The following is a 14,154-nucleotide window of genomic DNA, read 5'->3' as shown; positions in this document are numbered from 1 at the left end:
AAATGCTCTTGACTTCACCAACATAAACAGTTATCTTTATGATGCTGGATATTCCTTTCTTGTTATTTTTAAAGATATGATAGGTATATTTCCTAGTTTGGAAATGTAAATGTGAGAGGTTTATAATAGTATCTTCTAGTTTAAGTTTTATTAAGTTGTTAAATTATAGCCTGCTTTTATTTTCAACTCAAGAAAGCACAATGCTCCCCCCTTCTATTTCCTCACACCACCTCTTCAAGGTGGGTTGGGCTAAGACACGGTCACTGTCCCAAAATCACCTAGCTGCTTCCATGTTTAACTCTCAGTCTCCTAATTTTTATTCTGGCACCTCATTACTTCACTAAATTGGCTCTTATCACAAATAAGCCCATTTCCACCCTTCTCTCTGTCTGATTTAATTCTCAGGTAAGGAATCTGCCCATTCCCTTTCCACATCCTATTACTACATCTGCCCTTACCTTCAATATGACTACTGATTTCCTCGATAGTTGTTACTCTAAAATCTGCAGAGGCCTCGCCTGTGGCAGATCTATGGTTTAGGTGTTTTGCATCTAGTGTATTCCAGAATGAGCTAAAGACAGGTAGTCCTTGCCTTGCAATCATTCGTTTAGCCACCGTTCAAAATTAACACACTGAAAAAAATCACTAAGAATTATCTTCACACTTACGACAATTGCAGTATCCCAACATCAATTCAAGCACTTAGCAACTGGCATGTGTTTATGATGGTTGCAATATTCCAGGGTCATGTGATTTTCATTTGCTCCCTTCCCAGATGGCTTCAACAAGAAAAGTCAATGGGGGCAGCGGGATTCATTTAATGACTGCAGGATTCCTGAACAACTGTAGTGATTTGCTTAACAACTATGGCAAAATGTCAGAACATTGGACACGACTCACTTAACAATAACCTTGTTAGCAATAAAAACCTGGTCCCAATATGAGTGTAAGCTAAGAACTGCCTGTATTAGCATTTGCTTGGAAGCATTATAACATAGATTAGCTTTCATCTCACATGCCCACATGATACACAGCTGGGCTATTGACTTACTATATTGATGACTTTCAAGTCAGTGTTGACTCCTTGCAACTATCTGTCCTCCAATGTTTGTCACTGCCTCCTTCCTAGGGTTGAGAGAGAGGAGTGATTGCAAGGTCACTCACTGACTTTGTGCCTAAGTGAGATTAGAACTCATAGTTATTCAGTTTCCAGCTTTGTGCTTTATGCACTACACCAAATGGGCTCTTAAGCTCTATTAGCTGGACTGTTTTTTATTTTATTTTATGCAGTAGAATGTTTCATTCAGCACTAATTACTTAATCTTCCTAAGATGATTAAAAAAGATTTTAAAATCTTTTAAAAAAAACAATTTCTGTTGCTTAGTTTATCATGCAGTCCCAGCTCCTCAGTTTAGCCATGCATCAAAAGTCCGAGATTGGAGAAAACTGATACTGAAAGAGAGGTGAGAGAATAAGCAGTCATGAATCTATGTCCTTTAACTGGAGGAAGAAGAAATAAGAATTAAGAAGAATTCATTATATACAGATGAACCACTCTAATAATGATGTTCAATGTGAGTTATAGCTGAGGAATAGTTAGTGATCTGCAATAGAAATAGCATTAATGAAAGGAAAGTGAATGGTTCCTGGAATTGCTGAAAGAACATTAGCTGGGTCAAAAGAGGAAAAAACACTACTTGGGATAAGAATATGGGTTTAGAATCCACCAGGAATATCCACATGAAAAATTCACACAATAATTGGTAATTTTCTGCTTGCCATCCTAGGCTACATTTATTTTTTCAAAAATTACTTACAGTATACATTTCACAATATTCAGGACAAAAAAGCAGGAAGCAGGGGAAAATGCCCAATCCAGACTCACAGTCTTTTCCCATCGAATTCTGAATTGTCAAGTCACTTGCCAAGATTTAGGCAGAACATTTCCAGCTGGGGATTGAAAATAATTAAATATGAAAGCATCCACATGCAAAAACGTGCTTCTCCCTTGCAATTCTAATCTCTTTCATTGGTTGAAATTTGCAGACCATACTATTTCCTTGATAAAGTCTGTTTTTTAGGCATGTGTCCTTCTGCATTGATCTTTAAATGGACTTGTTGCATTATTAAGAGATGGAATGATAAGTGTGCTCAAAATGGTCTCTTGATTGACTGAATCACAGTTAACCAACATTCTTAGTGGATTATGGTTGGTTGCATTCAATCAGCTGTTTAGATTGGATTCGATGATTTTGTCCACCTATTGAGTCCTTCCAAGAATCTGAGATAGGCAGATGTGGCTCTTGTTTGATGGTGTTAAAAGTATCATCCCAGGATGTAAACTGTTCCAAGAAAAACTCTATTTTGCAATTGATTGATAGTGATTTTGTCAATACTAATGTTGTTCAAGTAGTGCTCTTGTTATTTTGGGATTAAACCAAAGGCACCTGCTACTATTGGTACTATTTTTGCTTTCTTTTGCTATTAGCAGGTTTTGGATTGATTTTCTCTTCTTTCTTTCTCTTCTGCTGTCCTCTGTTATTGCTATATCTACTATCCAGACATTTTTGTACTTATTGACACTTGTTACAGTTCACTATACATTTTAATAGGAGAGACAATCTTTACTAGGATCTTCTAATGAGACCTACTCTGGAATAGCTCTCATCCTCCTCAGAGCATTCAAATTCACAATCATAACAAGATAAGTCTTATTGGGGGAGGGAAAGGGATATGTTTTTATATAATTATAATTATTTTGTACTTCCTATACCAGTACACTTATCGAGTTCACGTTGAAGTGAATTCACTGAAATGCTTGACTTTTCCCTGAAACCAATGACATATATCTTAATTAAATTAACAGATTTTTATGATCATCCATTAGGTTAAGTCTGGGGCTAGCCTATTGAGGTCAGTGTAAGAAGTAAATGATGAGGGGATATAACAGCAGGATTACAGATAGAAAAACTGAAGCAATGAAATCTGTGAAAAATCACTAAAAGATAAAATGTTCTTCAGAATAGTTTTACTCAGTTTCTGATAGAGGGCAGTATTTAGTTTATTTTCACAGCAAAATATGCAGGTTTTTAATAAAGGGTCACTTGAAAGAAATAAATTTAGAGAGGGGGAAGAGAAGTTGGGTTTTTAATCATGCAAGATCACCTTTCTTTTAATATAAATCATTAATTAAATCATTAGCGACTGTGTCCCCAAAGTCATCCATAGTCAAAGCAGTAAAACCATGCTTCCAGATTTAAAACACAGGAGTAATTGGAGGAAAGCTTTGAATATATGTAAGATTCATTCATACTCATTTCAGTTAAAGCGCAGCATCTAAGAACTTGATTGACCCTGTTACAATTTAGTCAATGAGGTTTGGCCTTAAAAGGCCATAGAATAAATCCTGTGGCTTTGTTCTTAGTTTCACTCTAGAGGGATAGAAGTAGACCTTCCACTGTTGGAACTGAATCTTATACTATTGGGTAACTTGGCCAAAAAATGGCCTTAAGATCATTTCTATTAATTTAAGAAATCATATGAATGCTCTTTGCACACCTATCAAATGCTTATATTTGCACTGTGTATAAATTATACAGTGCAAGAAATTTTGTGCGGCACAATTGGATTCAGTCATCTTACTTTCCTGAGATAGTTCTTTATTACAACTGTTGTAGCAATAGACCAAAGCAAATGAGCTGTGACACATTCCACTTTAGATCCTCCTCTGTTTTGACAATCTTCCAATTATGATTGTATGGGCATTGATACTCCAGGAATCAGTACTAGCATTATTTCTGAAAGTCCAGTTCACTCAACCTCACAGAACCTAATTCTATGTAGATCTTCAGAGGAATAGCCTATATAATAGCTTACAGAGCTGATCATGGCTATTCTATTTAATCTATTTCTTAGATTGCAATCATAAATCAAAGAAAATAGATAAGCTATTCTTACTTAGGTCTTAGAAAAGAATTGCCAATACGTTAAAGAAATAAAGTTTTCTAGATGGCATTACTAATTGGAACCAAAATAAACAGTGCATTGTAAAAATTATGATGGTAATAGATGGCTAAGAGTTTGGTATGATGTTTAGGGGTATCTCCATTGGGAGACAGAAAGTAGCGCAGCGGAATGTACAGCTATAGAGAAAGAATGTTGCTAGTAGAAACACACAAATAGAGTTTCAGACACTGCTAGTAAAAACAAGTAGCTTTACTACTGATAATTGCTTCACAAGCAGTGATAGTAGATAGTAGATAGTAGTCCCAACACAATCAAGAACAAACAATAGCGTACAGTTGCAGTTCACAGTTCCAGTCATCAAGTCATCAAGCATAGGACAAGCAGAGAGAGAGAGTGAGCTCTCTTGACTCCTTCTTATTGTAAAGTTATTACAGCTGTTGTACATCCACTCATTTAAAGCCAACATGACCATTTGTTATTGTAGATAGATATATATTGCCTACCCAACACTAGGAGTATACGCCCAACAGTATGAACTGATTTAGTTTATGCATTCTACCCAATGAGAGAATCAGACTGATTGTCACCCAAATGTCACACTTTGGCTGATTTTTATGACACATTTCTAGGTTCTAAAAACATTTCTAATATGTACATATTTTAAGACACAGTATTATTTAATAATGCATCCTATGAATAACATGTGTTTACTGATGTGTTTTTATAAACAATTATTCAAAATGTCAATTTAATCAGAATTTATTCTTAAAAAAAACCCCAAACAACTCAGTAGAATAGATTTGATTAAAGGATACATGGTTGCAAAACTGAACAGTTTAAAGAATGCAGATTTGTCCAAGTCATGGGAGACATTATGAACTTCTGATAGGATGTTTTAATTTAACAGCACAAGAGAATATGGAGTGTCTGTCCTTAAAAGTACAGCCCTATCCAGACCACTGCTTTACTATGCTCCCTCCCATCTCATGGGGCAATCATCCAGCCCCATAGTGTGTCTTTACTAGGCCATGGAAATTAGTTGTGCAATGCTATTGCCTATACGCTTGAAAATATGAGCCATTCTGAATGGCTGAGATTCCAACTCTGCTCAATATCATTCTCCTCATGAAATACTTCCTCCAATTTGCATGCACAACACCCTGATTACTCTTTGCACCACATTATTTATTTTCCTTTTCTGTTGTACCAACAGAAACTGGACTTTTTTTGTTTAATTCCTTGAAATGGGGTGGGGGAGGGTTGATTGGTTGACTGTTTAATCTGCTGACTACTAGCTGGCCAGAAAGAATTAGAGATTTTTGCTTGTCCTGGAAACCTTATCCTGATTTGTGCACTGCTGGATCAGTGCTGTTAAAGAACTAAACTTTGAGAAAATGGCTTAGCTATAGGATTGGTGTGGAAAATATAAACTACAATGAGAACACCATAATGAAGAAAGGAAGTGAAAAGCCAAGTCTTGGGGCGGGGGGAGGGCAGCCACTGAGACAGGAACTTTTTACTAGAGAAAAGATGGTTCTTTCAATTACAGTTCCACTTACATGATTTAAGTCAAATATAGTTTAGTCAGTTTTAAGCTTTCACATTTGCTAGTTTCACCTGATAGACTTACCTATTTAAAAATGAAATGGGCAAAAATGATGTGGAAGCTGGGATTCTGTTTCCCACACAACAAAAGAAGATTGAGGAGTGGGTGAACAGCCAGGAGAACCAATTGCAGCCATATTTGCCAATGCAGATAGTATTGTTTCAAGCACTCTCCACCATGCCCAGCATCATTGCTCAGAAGCCGCATCTGGAAAAGTGACAAGGAAAATATCATTTCCAGAGTAGAGCATCTAAAATGTTTGCTTCAATTTGAGTTGACAATGCAGACATGCTTTGACGTTCATATTCTCTCTCTCTCTCCTTCTATCTCTCTCTCCCTCTCTTCACTCCAATTAAAAGAAACGCTGAGATATTTCCCATTTTTGCAAATGGTTATTTACATGCTACAGTAGTGCCAGAATTGGTCTGCATGTATTTTGTTGAACTACAGTTCCCAGAAGAACTGTAGAATTGGCCATGCTAGTTGGAGCTGATGGGAGTTGTAATTAGCACCATCTGTATGTATTCTGCCCTTCCCCTAATAGCAATCCAAAACTCCAAGATGCTGACAGCTAATTTAGTTTGGTGTTATACCCTTAACCACAGGCTCAATGGTCTTTTAGAGAAGGAGGAACCAGTAAAGGATGTTATTTTGTTTAGGTAGCGTAAATGTAATCTGAAGCTGAATCTACTGAAATATGATTCTTAAATCACAAGAAAAAGCTGGCTATTTTGATCAGACCCTATTTTGGGTATTGAGTATAGTTCTTAGTACCTAACTTAGTTTAGTGCCAAATTTAGACAACTTTAACAGGTTTAGGAGATTGACAACAAGATGACCATGACTAGAAATTGAATCCTTATAAGAGAGATTGAAGAAACGGAAAGAGAAGACTGAGGGATATATGACAAAACTGTTCAAGTACATGAAAGAACATTATATGAAAAAAAGCCAGGTTTGCTTTCATCCCAGTAGGTATAATATGAAAAAACAGATTTAAATTACAGGAAGGCAGATCATGGTAGAATGTTAAAAACAGTAAGAGCAGTTTGATAATAATACCAATTATGCAGAGTGGATTCATATCAAGATGAAGCTGGACAGCTGCCTGTTAGGAATGTTTTCATCTGAATTCCTGTATTCAGCAAAGTAAGTGGGTACGATTCTATGGTTATATTGTTTAGACAAAGCAAAACCGTCTACATTAGGAAATTTCCTGCTCCTTTTTCTGAGTGGGAAACTGGACATCTGCCCCAAAATCCTATCCTATTGTCATTACAATGCAATTGTCATAACTATTGATGAACAAGTGCAGCTATGCCATAAATTCAGAGAAAGCTAATGGTGCCTCTTTAAATACAGATCCTCTCTCCCTTAGAGCTAGAGATTATTCTTTATAAGCTTTGGTAATGAACTTGATGCAATTTTCAATATAATCTGATAACTTTCAGAAATTCTGGGTGTTTTAAGCCCACTGTATCTGAAAAGCATCACATTATTGAAGGCTACAGAATGTTTGGTAATTGTGATTTGACCGGAAGTTCTCCAGCTGGACAGACATGGAGGTTTGTGACCTCTCAAGAGTTTCACATGAACCTTGTCTGACAAACCATCTCCAAGATCTTTTTTAGATTGGAAGCCCCCTGGAGGGAGGCGAAGAAGGGGCAGCGTCTCATCAGACCCAGGGGGAGACAACAGGTCCCTCGCAGGTCGGAGATTTGCCCTCTGAATCGGAGTAGGGGCGGCAGCATGGCTGCACAAGAAGCTGACTTCCAGCCAAAACAATGAATAGGAATGTGAGAAAGAGATGAAAGACCTGTAAGAAAATTCATCTAACCCACAGCTATTAAATCAAACTTGGAAAAGGCAAAGAATCTTGAGAGCATAAATAATATTGATGGTCAGATCGGGATTTTTGCAAAAAGAAAGAAAGAAAGAAAAAGAAAATGGAGTGTTGAAACACTAGCCCTCCCACCCAAAAAAAGCCATTTGTTTGAAACAATTTGGACAGAAAGGGAAAAAGCAGAGAAATGATAAACTCACTCAAATACTAACTCTAAATTTGGCTTCCGGCTTGAAAAGATTATGTTTTTAAAGGAATCTAGGAGCATGAAGATTTATTTCGTCCAAGTGTTTCTTAACTAATATACCTTAAGCAACCCCAATTAATTAGATATGGAATGTAACAAGGGAGAAAGATCAAGAAAAAAGCACTATCTCCTCACTGACAACTGATAACCAAATCTTGCTTGTGTGGGAAATGCTAATTAACCAACCGCGGTAAATCAGAACTTGGAAAAGCAGGAGGCAAGGAAGAAGAAACATACCCGAGTTTTCACTGTATGCAAGCTTGTTCCAATTAATATATTTTGAGCAACTATGATGAATGAGAGTTGAGGAGTGACAAGGAAAGGAAATAATAACAGAGTCAAGAACTGGGAAATACGAAGGATTGTTTTTTTCTTTCTTTTTTTCTGCAAAAGATTAAGATAGCTCCAGCTTCTCTTCCGGTTTCACAGTAGTTGAATTAACTAAATTTAAGGTGGACCAAAACCTCGAAATAAGACTTGTATAACTAACTGCAATTTTGGAACTGGACATTAAGGAAGAACATAAGACCAAGATGGCTCCCATTGCTCTTTCCCACAGCAGCAGAAACAGAAAATTTAAGGTGGACCAGAAAGCTGAAATAAGAACTGTATAACTAACTGTAACTTTGGAACTGGACATCATGGAAAGCTTGGAATTTGAAGAATTATGTGAAATTATGAAAAATATGCATAAATCATTAAAATCAAGCCTAAATAGGATTCTGAACCCAGAGAACAGGTATTAAAGAAGAAGGCAAAGAAGAAAGGGAGGGCAAGATATAAAGGGTAGACACGGAGGGAAATAAAAAGGCAGAAAAAAAACTCCATTGGACTTGGCAGTGTTATAGGGAAAATGGGGGATGTGTCCCAACAAAGGGAATAAAAAGCAGACAAAAAATGTTTTGGAGGTTGTCAGTGGCATAAGGAAAATTGAAGTAAGAGATTATGCCCCAACAAAGAGAAATATAAAAGATCTTCTTGACGGTGGCTTGGGGAAAATTGAAGAGGGTGGACGTGTCAAAGCAAAGAAAAGGGAGAAGGCAGGAACAGACAACTGGGACAAAAGACTTACTAGGAAAAAAATCAAACAACTAGAAATTGTTATATAGGAAAAATATAAAGGTAAGGTAAGGTAAATATGACAATAAAATGGAGTTCCTAACTGGTTGAATATGATAATGGAAAGATAATTAAATAAAGGTTAAAATATATGGAATATGGACAAATATGAAACTGATATGGGGAGATTGTAAAGCAGAGGTTTGTGACTCACTTTTATTGTATACATGATAATTAAACTGAGTTGCTAATTGATTGAATATGACAATAGAAGGAGAATTAAGCATGGGTTAAATGAAACATGGACATATATAGAACTTTTAAGATGATGAACAAAGTGAGATGTGTACCACTTGTTATTCTATATAGTAGATTAAGGGAATTGTAATGAACATTGAATAGTAAGGATTGCCACTTATAGACAATTATAGACAATTAAGGGTAATCTAATCCAAGATATGGAAAATGGTGAGGGAACATGAAATATACTTATAATGGGAAACTATTGAGATTTAAAGACAGAATCACAAATTGGGGGGGGGGGGAAGGATGTATATAAATATAATGGTGAGAATAGCTGGAAATTGTAACCAGGTCTACATCTCGATCAAAATTAGGCTGGGGGGTATTAAAAGCACAATGACTATATCTGTATACATTTTGTTCTTTTTTTTTAAAGGAGGAAGATATTGTTAAATTAAATGTGTATATTGAAAAGGGATTATAAATACCATCAACATAAAATGGAGCTTGCTCAGAAGCTGAAATACATCAAGTAAATGAGATAAAGAGTGTGAAGTAGAGGAGAGGTAAGGGAAGAAAAGAGTGATAGGAGAGAGGGCAGGTGGGGGAAGAGGAGGAGAGAAAGGTGAAGTGGAAAGGGGAGAGGAGAAGGAGAGAGGAAGGGATGTAGAAGAGAAAGATGTCGGAGGGAAGAAAGGAGGTAGGGAGGGGGAGGAGAGAGGTAGAAGAAAGTGATGGATAAGGTACAAATATAGTGTGTGGAGAGCAGAAAAGCCAATTATTGTTTTTGGGAGTTGATGGTAAGATGAATTGATGTAAACATTTAATAATATGATGTTGGCTATGTAATAGTATATATGTGATTATATGTTATGAAAATGAAAAAAATAAAAACATGTATGTATGTATGTACTGTGTGTGTGTGTGTGTGTGTGTGTGTGTGTGTATAGTGTGGTAATTGTGTCAAGGCACATATAAAATGATAACAATGATGGGAAGAGGATGACCACAGTGTCTAGCTGCTGCACATGGAACTAACTCATCTGGCAAGGCTGAATGGAGGTTAGTGGAACTAAAAGTTTAATATTCCTGAAAAAGGAACAGCAAAGAAAAGACAGAGTTTTTAGGTATGTTTGCCCTACACTTTCTAGATTTGTTTCAGAAAGCTATTCTGTAATGCAATATTAACCCTGAATCTGTTTCAAACAACCTTTGTCACCATCCCAGATACAGGTAAATAGGCAAAAATGTCTAAGGGCTGGTTTGGGGATTTTCCCTTTCAATTGATAGTGTTTGGTCAGCTGTTGGTATGAAATCTGAGTTGACATGAAAACCAAATCCTTTATTCCCCAGATGTGAGAGCTTGCAGAGAGGGGGCAAGTCACTGTGGGAATAGAAAGCTCTTTGCCTTTTTCTGAAAATGATACCTCCTTCCCATCACTTTAGAAACATAACAAATGGTTTCTTGAGGTTACTTGATCCAGCATTACATAATCCGAGCAATGGAAAAATTGATGTACTATAAAGACCTGAATGGACAAAACCAAGAATAAAAGCAAAAGTAAGGGAGTGGGAACAGGACTGACTATATCTATGAGAAGAGCAATTGGGGTTAACATGGCACTATAGGAGACATTCTGGAACAAAATACGCCCTCCAAGGAAATGCAAAGTTAAAATATTAGCATGACCTTCAACCACACTTTATTTCAAATCATTAATAATGGCTTACTTTGGAGTGGATTAAAAAAAAATCACCACCAAACAGATGATTTTTTAATATCCAAATTCTAGCAGGTCAATGGAAAAATCAATGATATTGGAGTGTTACTTGCCTTTTAGAAAAGCAGCATTTCTCCAATTTTCCATCATATTGAAAAAGATGCGTGTCAGCAGAAGACATTTTGAGCAGGATTGGTGGGAAAGGGAATGGCTCAAGATTATAATCAAACTACTCTCTCTCTCCTTGGTCCACCTCAAATGGGCTACGTTTCCTCTATCCAAATTTTGAATTTAGCCTGGTTCCCAATAGATGAGCTTAGGGTTTTCAATTGAAACATTATATAGCAACCTTGCCAAAACTCAGTATGTTTGGATCTGGTCAGAGCTAAGTATTAAGGAAAAATGAAATATGGATATATTAAATAACTAGACTGTAGCCCTCTAAAAACTGTGAGAGGCTGAGATGGGGTAGACTTAAGCAAGAGGACAAAGGTCATGGACAAATAAGCAACACCTGTTTTGCCCAATCCTTATAAATGCAAGACTTTTTTTTCTTTTCTGAATCTGCCCCTACTTTAAAATCAAAGTACCAAGACTATTAAGTCCAGAATCTTAATTTTCCCAAGCATACCAAGTTTTAATTTTGTATATTACCTATTGAAGAGAAACTCAATCTTCTGCAGCTTGCTTAGTATCTGTGGCATTCATAATGTTATTGTTAGATGGCTATTTTGATATAAAAATGAATACAATGTGTATTGAAAAGTGTATAGAATTTCTTTATAAATTCTGTTTTGCTTTCAGATGCTTTAATGAGTGGAGATGGAAGAGAATCCTGCCATAATTTCAGACAGGGAAAGAATGTTGACAGTTTACAAGCAAATAGCATTTTGAGATTGATTTCTTGCAAAATGTTGGCATCTTTGATGGACATTGAAAACTAGGGGAACTAGGGAACTAGGGGAATGTCATATTCAATCATTTATATTCTTCCCAGCCTGACTTTGAAATGTTTAAGGATCTTCCTTTCATATGGATTGCATACTTCAGAGGAATGGTTTATTTTTAAGAATCAGTTGAATATTTTTGTTTTCCCTCTATCTCAAGGAAGAAGTTACCCCAACAAAATCAGTCAATCAAGGAAAAACATCTGTCAGAAGTCTATCTGATGAATGGCAATCTGGTTTTAAATTGGCTTACAATATTTATGTTTGGCTGTATAAAGTAAGTTATAAGTTGTATAAAAGAAGTTTTATTTAGATAAAAAATTATCTGAGCTCCCGCAACTTTAGTTTATCTCCACCACTGACTTCCCCATCCATTTTTTTTTAACCTAATGTCAATTTCTGGCTTTACCCATGTTAATAACTGTTATTTTAGCTCCTGGCAAAGCAAATATATTTTATTACAGTACACAAAATAACTATTCAACATTCAAAGATGCGTTCATTGACTCAGTGTTCAAAAGCATAACAAAACCATGATACATTTTCTTTTTAAGTCTTCCTCTGATATGACCTCTGCATGCCTTACACAAGTATTGTGAAGTCCACCATTCCATGTGCAATAGTTACTCTCTAAACAGACCTGTTTAGAGATTCCATTAAATCCAAGATGTAAATAAGGACATAGAAAGTAGAAAAAGAAAAAAAACCTCAGCTACCCACATCACATTTTCCTTTAAATGCAGCACAGAAAGGATTATTGGTCTTACTAAACTGACTTGGGATGTACTATGGAAAAGGTTTTTTTTTTTAGTTGCTTCATTTCACAAATTTTATCACAAATACAAATGATTATGAACATGCAGATCAGCTGTAATGTGTTATGTTGTTGGTTAGAGCAGATATTATTTCCCTCCCACAACGTGTATAGTGAGAGAGGAGAGAAAGAGAGAGAGCAACGACAGACATTTATATGCCCACCTTTCATTTGTATTCACTATTTTCTCAAACATATGGAGCTTTTAAGTATAAGTAATAAAACAGCATATTTGATGGCTGGCTAGAGGATGAGGGGAGGAGGAAGGGAAAAATGGGAAATTAGAATATAAGTGTGGTGGGGGGAGAACAGAGCACTTAGGAATTAAAAATCTCTTATAGCTTACCCAGCACTTTTTTATTTTAGTAGTCCTACTGAATGCAACTTTTCCAGACATCAGTCCATAAATTTCTCCAGTGCAAGCATATTTAATATAGATTTATTCCACTATCTATTCTTTTTTAATGTCAGCTTTTGATTAGAAGAAGAACAAATGCTAAGAGGTTGGTTCCCTGGGGGAGCCCAATTTCATAGGTTTACAAATCCATTCCCTCAAAAATCCATAGTATTTTTTGAGTACCTCTATTTTACTTCTACAATATCCTTGTAACTTATTCCCTTTCCCCCTATATAATACAATTGTTATAGCATATAGGCAACAAACATTGCTTAATGCCTAATTAAATTAGAAGTCACCTATCTGGAAACTGAGGTGATGACAACAAAGTTATGTTAAATTCTAAAAACATTCATAGTGAGTCATATTTCATCCTCCATCTTAATTTCAATATGGCCATGTGATATTATTGATGGGTGGCAATATCTTACATATAAAAACACGTGAATAGAATGTGAACAAGGCCCATTTAAATGTCTTTATTATTCCAGTGTTTCAGGAAAAAGCTTAGATTATTCCTATAGCCCATGGCATGACAAAACCGTGCTCGTCAAAATAGCGGTGATTAAACCGCGTCGCTAAAGCCGTGACGTCATCACCGCATGTCATCACCGCCGCGACAACAGCGCGGCAACAGAAGGGCACTTTAAAGCCGATTTAAATTAAGGTAAGTGGCTGATACATGCTTCGTTCTTTGCCTCTGTACCTCCAAAGGTAGCCCTCCTCCTCCAGCTGCTCCTGCTGCTCCAACAGGGGTGCCCTGCATGGGGCCTCAGCAATCCGGGGGGCGCAATGCCGTCTTGGGGGCGCCCACCAAGACCCCCGCCAGGGCGGCCGTGGCTGACAGCGGCAGAGGGCACGGGGCAAAGCGGGCTGCCCAGCAGCAGCAGCCCACGGGAAGAGTCCAGCTCAGCTGTGGGAGGCAGCAGCAGGCGGGGTGCAGGCTCCGCGACGCCGCCCGCCCTGCCTCTTCCTCCGGGGAAGGACGTGGCAGAGGAGGACGCAGCAGCGGCGGCGGCTGAGGCTCTCCAGGGGCCGGTGAAGCAGGCTTGCCCAGCGGCGGTGGCCGCCCGTCAAGGAGATGTTGTGAGGAAGAAGAGGGCGGCCTGCCTCTGCCGCGCGTCGCCGCCCCCCACTTGCGAGCCCCTAGGTTTAGAGTTAGGTTTTAGGTTAGGTTTAGGTTTAGGTTTAGGGTATAGGGTAGGTTTAGGGTGCTTCGGTAGGCGCGGATTGCCCTCCGCGGTTATGTCATCACGGTAGGGTCGTGTTTTTCTTAGTGCTTCGGAAGGCGCGGATTTGCCTCGCACTTAT

At 37.5% G+C, this 14,154-nt stretch overlaps 1 long non-coding RNA gene across 1 annotated transcript in view; it reads right to left on the bottom strand.

Moving 5' to 3' along the window:
• Positions 1 to 1,798: 1,798 nt before the first annotated feature.
• LOC116522277 overlaps positions 1,799 to 14,154 on the bottom strand; it is a 154,182-nt gene continuing 141,826 nt past the window's right edge. Inside the window, exons 3-4 of the long non-coding RNA XR_004256959.1 lie at positions 5,597 to 5,779; positions 1,799 to 1,950 (exon numbers count right to left, since the gene is read on the bottom strand). This is a non-coding gene — a long non-coding RNA (uncharacterized LOC116522277). The remainder of the gene's footprint in view (positions 1,951 to 5,596; positions 5,780 to 14,154) is intronic.

The sequence above is a fragment of the Thamnophis elegans genome, chromosome Z, assembly GCF_009769535.1.
Source record: "Thamnophis elegans isolate rThaEle1 chromosome Z, rThaEle1.pri, whole genome shotgun sequence".
NCBI classification, from domain to species: domain Eukaryota; kingdom Metazoa; phylum Chordata; class Lepidosauria; order Squamata; family Colubridae; genus Thamnophis; species Thamnophis elegans.
Note: the sequence above shows the minus strand (reverse complement) of the source record. Positions and strands in the feature narration are given on the sequence as shown.